Source organism: Triturus cristatus, chromosome 1_1 (genome assembly GCF_964204655.1).
Source record: "Triturus cristatus chromosome 1_1, aTriCri1.1, whole genome shotgun sequence".
Taxonomy (NCBI): domain Eukaryota; kingdom Metazoa; phylum Chordata; class Amphibia; order Caudata; family Salamandridae; genus Triturus; species Triturus cristatus.
In genome coordinates this window covers 343,950,377-343,957,074 of record NC_140579.1, presented here as the reverse complement: position 1 = coordinate 343,957,074, position 6,698 = coordinate 343,950,377, and positions in this window count along the sequence as shown.

Below are 6,698 nucleotides of genomic sequence, written 5' to 3'. Positions count from 1 at the left end.
TCCAGCAGTGCCCAGACGCAGGAGGGGTGGGTGCAGAGTCCTCCCAGCAGTGCACAGATGCAGGAGGGGTGGGTGCAGAGTCCTCCCAGCAGTGCCCAGACACAGAAGGGGTGTGTGCAGAGTCCTCCCAGCAGTGCCCACACACAGGAGGGGTGTGTGCCTATCATTTCCAGCAGTGCCCAGACACAGGAGGGGTGTGTGCAGAGTCCTCCCAGCAGTGCCCAGACACAGGAGGGGTGGGTGCCTATCACTTCCAGCAGTGCCCAGACGCAGGAGGGGTGTGTGCAGAGTCCTCCTAGCAGTGCCCAGACACAGGAGGGGTGTGTGCAGAGTCCTCCCAGCAGTGCCCAGACACAGGAGGGGTGGGTGCCTATCACTTCCAGCAGTGCCCAGACGCAGGAGGGGTGGGTGCAGAGTCCTCCCAGCAGTGCCCAGACGCAGGAGGGGTGGGTGCAGAGTCCTCCCAGCAGTGCCCAGACACAGGAGGGGTGTGTGCAGAGTCCTCCCAGCAGTGCCCACACACAGGAGGGGTGTGTGCCTATCATTCCCAGCAGTGCCCAGACACAGGAGGGGTGTGTGCAGAGTCCTCCCAGCAGTGCCCAGACACAGGAGGGGTGGGTGCCTATCACTTCCAGCAGTGCCCAGACGCAGGAGGGGTGGGTGCAGAGTCCTCCCAGCAGTGCCCAGACACAGGAGGGGTGTGTGCAGAGTGCTCCCAGCAGTGCCCACACACAGGAGGGGTGTGTGCAGAGTCCTCCCAGCAGTGCCCAGACACAGGAGGGGTGGGTGCCTATCACTTCCAGCAGTGCCCAGATGCAGGAGGTGTGTGTGCAGAGTCCTCCCAGCAGTGCCCAGACACAGAAGGGGTGTGTGCAGAGTCCTCCCAGCAGTGCCCAGACACAGGAGGGGTGGGTGCCTATCACTTCCAGCAGTGCCCAGACACAGATGGGGTGGGTGCAGAGTCCTCCCAGCAGTGCCCAGACGCAGGAGGGGTGGGTGCAGAGTCCTCCCAGCAATGCCCAGACACAGGAGGGGTGTGTGCAGAGTCCTCCCAGCAGTGCCCACACACAGGAGGGGTGTGTGCCTATCATTCCCAGCAGTGCCCAGACACAATTGGGGTGTGTGCAGAGTCCTCCCAGCAGTGCCCAGACACAGGAGGGGTGGGTGCCTATCACTTCCAGCAGTTCCCAGACGCAGGAGGGGTGGGTGCAGAGTCCTCCCAGCAGTGCCCAGACGCAGGAGGGGTGGGTGCAGAGTCCTCCCAGCAGTGCCCAGACACAGGAGGGGTGGGTGCAGAGTCCTTCCAGCAGTGCCCAGACACAGGAGGGGTGGGTGCCTATCACTTACAGCAGTGCCCAGACGCAGGAGGGGTGTGTGCAGAGTCCTCCCAGCAGTGCCCAGACACAGGAGGGGTGTGTGCACAGTCCTCCCAGCAGTTCCCACAAACAGGAGGGGTGGGTGTAGAGTCCCCCCAGCAATGCCCAGACACAGGAGGGGTGGGTGCAGAGTCCTCCCAGCAGTGCCCAGACGCAGGAGGGTTGGGTGCAGAGTCCGCCCAGCAGTGCCCAGACACAGGAGGGGTGTGTGCAGAGTCCTCCCAGCAGTGCCCACACACAGGAGGGGTGGGTGCAGAGTCCTCCCAGCAGTGCCCAGACGCAGGAGGGGTGGGAGCAGAGTCTGCCCAGCAGTGCCCAGACACAGGAGGGGTGTGTGCAGAGTCCTCCCAGCAGTGCCCACACACAGGAGGGGTGTGTAGAGTCCTCCCAGCAGTGCCCACACACAGGAGGGGTGGGTGCCTATCACTTCCAGCAGTGCCCAGACGCAGGAGGGGTGTGTGCAGAGTCCTCCCAGCAGTGCCCATACACAGGAGGGGTGTGTGCAGAGTCCTCCCAGCAGTGCCCAGACACTGGAGGGGTGGGGGCCTATCACTTCCAGCAGTGCCCAGACGCAGGAGGGGTGTGTGCAGAGTCCTCCCAGCAGTGCCCAGACACAGGAGGGGTGTGTGCACAGTCCTCCCAGCAGTGCCCACACACAGGAGGGGTGGGTGTAGAGTCCCCCCAGCAGCGCCCAGACACAGGAGGGGTGGGTGCAGAGTCCTCCCAGCAGTGCCCAGATGCAGGAGGGGTGGGTGCAGAGTCTGCCCAGCAGTGCCCAGACACAGGAGGGGTGTGTGCAGAGTCCTTCCAGCAGTGCCCACACACAGGAGGGGTGGGTGCAGAGTCCTCCCAGCAGTGCCCAGACGCAGGAGGGGTGGGTGCAGAGGCCCCCAGCAGTGAGCATGGAAAAAAAAAGGGTGGAGTACCCACAGATCCAATTGCCACAATTGTCAGTCAGGTGCACAAAGACCCTGCAGTACATGTAACACATGTGTGCGAGGCTGGGAGTACACACATGCATACAGCCTAAAAGGGAACATGTCCACATGAAGTCATGTCAACAGACTATATACACAAGTGCAGTGATCACCAAGGATGCCACGAATGATGCAGGTGGAGACATTGCTCTGCATGCATGGCCAAAGTTGAAGGGGTCCGTCACACACCCAGCTAATGTAGACACAGCTCAGCGCAACATATTGGAACACCCTGCAGGGAAGATGTCAGGGTACACAGAGGAACACACCTTGGGACAATATCACCATGCAGTAACTGCTTACATGAACAGAGAAACTTAGCTAACACCTTGTGATGGCACACAGATACCAGGGTACCCCCTATGACCAGCACACTACTACATTTCCCACACACCCAACACATGATCACCACCCACAATCATGTAGCAGCCCCACCAACAGCAATACCACAAAAGCAGTAGTGTTCTAAGGAAAAAAAGGCTTTATTCAGCATTTTCAAATAAAGTGTGTGTGGATAAAGTTCAATATTTACAAAGCCCATAGGGCAGTCCATGAGTCACAGCTGGATGGGGGACACAGTGGGACGCGTGTCCCCTAGCTTGCCTGCACGGTTCAGACCACCCTGTCTTCCACGGGGGGGGCATCATGTGGGGGGGAAGGACCAGGCACCGCAGGGACAGGAGGGGCAAGGGCAGGCGTTGTGGGTGCAGGGACGGAGGACTCCACCACAGGGGGTGGGGCAGCGCCAAAGGAGGTATTGAGGATGGCGCTGCACACGTCAGCAAGGTCCCCAGGTGTATCCCCTGCACCCGAAGTAACCACAGGCCCCAAGGAGGGGGGGCGGAGGAATGGGTCGCAGCGCCACTGGGGGAGGGTGTGGACAGAGGGGGGCACTCAACTACCCTGACCGGGGACTCCTTTGCCCGCTTGCTGGGTGGTGTCACTGTTGGGCTCAGGGACAGAGCGGCCATGAAGGAATCCTTGCTGGATTCGTGGCCAGGAGAGCTGAGGGGAGTGGATTTGGAGGGAGTGGATTTTGCGGAATGCGGACTCCCACTCTGGCTGCGTGACTTACGTTTGCCCCCCCCACCCAGTGGGTGTGCCTACCTCACCCTGTGTGTGCTTGCCAGGAGGTGTGCGCTTTCCCTGCCCTGCTGGTGTGGTGCCTGTGTCTGGTGGTGTGCGTGCATGCTGACGTCTGGGTGTACGTGGGACAGGCATGGGAGTGGGAAGTGTGGATGGGGCAGGGGTAGGGGGTGGGACGTAGCGCTGCAGGAGACCCACTGCTGCAGTCAGTGTCGAGTCGATGGACCTCAGCAAGTTGCGTTGGTCAGACTGCGCGGCTGAAATGCCCTCCAAGTATGCCTCCATCTGGTTCAGCACTTGGCTGTGGCCATGGAGGACATTAAGCGTCGCAGTCTGACCAACCCGCAACTGCCGCAGGATGTCCACAGACTCGGCATTGGTGGCAGCAGTGGAGACAGGGGCAGGGGGTGCGGTGCCTGGCAAGAAGGAGACACGTGCTGACCGAGCACGGCGGGAAGGGACACGAGCAAGTGGGAGGCAGGTGATCGGAATGGAGGGGGCGGGTAGTGATGGAGTGCTGGTGTCAGCTGTGGGACCAGCCTCCGCCCCCTCGGAGTGCTCAGCCTCGGACCCGTCTGCGTCATAGTCGGTGGTGGATTGACTGGACAGGTCCTCCGCTGCACTCCCGTCGGCCTCCGTGCCACTAGATGTGCCAGACAACTCTGCACTGATGGCACTGGTGCTCGATCCCTCCTCACGGTCCATGCCAGTGTCTCCCTCGGTGTCCCCCGACGATGCTGTGAGCAAGGTGAAGAGACAGGAAATAATCAGACACCTGTATACATATGTCACATGAGTCAAATCCACATAGGTCACAGTGCATAGCCTGAAAAGCAACATGAGTAACATCTACAATACAAGGCACATATGTAGGCCCTGCAACACACAGTTGGTTGACCCACCATGCCACTGAACAACTATGGAGAGCATGACACAATAGCAAATAACATGATATGGATTTGGACAGAGGAGCCAGGCACTGGGGACAATCCAGCACAGCATCTGCAGCACACAGCGTTGGCGTAAAAAGGGATGAGCAGGAACCATGTCTATTAACTGTAGGCACATGCTGCAAAGGCAATACTTAAAAACATACCCAACATTAATGGGTCACTGCACCTTGAGTGTATGTCCACACAAACATCACACACTGGCCAGACCTAGCAAGGAGACTTCAGGTCTAGACATGTAGGCCTTGCCCGCACCAACCACCCCCTACATGAGACAATTTATTGAGACACAGAAAGCACTTACATCTCTTAGTCTGGAATAAAAACACATGGCCTGCAAGAAATCCTGATTGGACACAAAATACCCCTGGTGTGCCCGTACAAATACATCATCTACAAATGGCCATCATCAGATCATTTTACCATTACACACAGGCACTGGCCCCCGTGAGTATGAACAAGGGACATTTGGTCAGCCTGTACAGTGGACACATGTAGCAGAGTTTACGTAGACACAAATGGTGCCAGGGTAAATGGCACAGAGCACAACCTATGCAGGAGACACAGGGATTGTCGACATTTTTGGATTACACACATGATACCTAGAAAAAGATGCCCCAGGGGACAGTAGTGACCACACTACTCCATGGTCCTGAATGGTACTGACTACAACACAAACCACCATCCCTGCACTCTGCATATCTCACACTCATGCACATCATGTCACAGGCCACAAAATAGGACATGCATGCTGTAAAGCAATACACTTTAGAGACACACTCCTATGTCTGGACTCAGCATCAGTGACAACTGACATGGACCCCACAAGTATTGAACTGGACAGGGCAAAGGCAAGGTCCCAAAACCTTTTACACACCACCCCCACACATGAAGCTGCAAGCATTGGGCACATCGATAAACTGGCAGCCTAGATAACCTTGTGCAAGTGTGACTACACACAGACCAGGGTACACATGCCAAGGAGGGGAAGGGAGGAAGGACAGCACCGCTACACTTTGGGGACCAGGAACTGCACTACACATGTAAACCCAGGCAGTGTATCCATGCAACTGTGCATTTACAAATGCTGGTGACACACAACAAACACACATGTACCTACCCCCTTCCTGCTGCTGCTTTTCCCGTAAGCGCCTGTCCATGTCAGGGAAGACGACTGCCAGCACACGCTTGTGGATGTGGGTCAGACGGCAGCGCCCATGGTTCTTTTGGCTCACAGGTGAGTCTCCCAGCAGGACCCGTGCGATCCTCCGCGTCCAGCACTGGATATCCTACCAGCGTTTCCTCACCTGGGCTAAGCGCCGCTTCCGACCATCCGTCTGTCTCACGGCACTGACGGCGTCCTTCCAGATCTGCTCCTTGGCACAGGCGCCTACCTGCGAGGGTGAAAAAGTGAGACAACATCAATACACCTGCGACATGTCACAGAGACACACATTAGAACAATTTGGCTGGTTTTAACAGGGCATAGAATGCATCAAACTCATTACACCTGTGTCATAGGGACACTTTCCTCTGTGGAAGGCAAAAAGCACTAGGTGGCATTGTAGAGTACACAGGTGACATGAGGGGTACGACACAATCAATCATCCAGGCTCACACTGTGCATCACAAGCGACACCAGGATTATGTGCAGTACCTCAAACCAGTCACATGCCACAGGCCACTGAGGCGCCCTCAGCCGTGTACACAGACACACACAGCCACAGGACAATCACCTGCCATTGACAACTGCAGCTACACACCTCACTCTGCACATGTGCCACTAGACTGGGGGGTGTCACAGGTGTAGGGCTGGCCCATCACCGCAGACACACAGCACTGCTCCCTGCTCACATCAGATGGGCAGGGTATATCCATCCCTCATGCAGCTGGGGTGCTACACTCCACATATGCACTCACCCACATGACAGGGGACTTACACACACACACCAATGTCCAGGGGACAAACACATCTTTTGGACACTCTCAGCACATGTACACTAAACAAACACACATCTGTGGGTACTGCCACCTGTCACACTGGGGGGACCACAGATTCACATGAGGACTGTAGTAACAACATTCCCAGGAGGATTAGACAGGCAGAATGTGTAATGCCACATGCAGTGATTGTCACAGTACACACAATGCAAGTGAGGAGAGCAGACATGCACCACAGCATGCTCTGGCTGGGAGACATTAGGCATTCCCCCACCCGGGACCCACCCTACAGTACATTGCATGTGTGTTACACCTGGACACAATGGCAGAAGTCACAGTCACAAAAAAGGGGCACAGTCTTTGCTAGT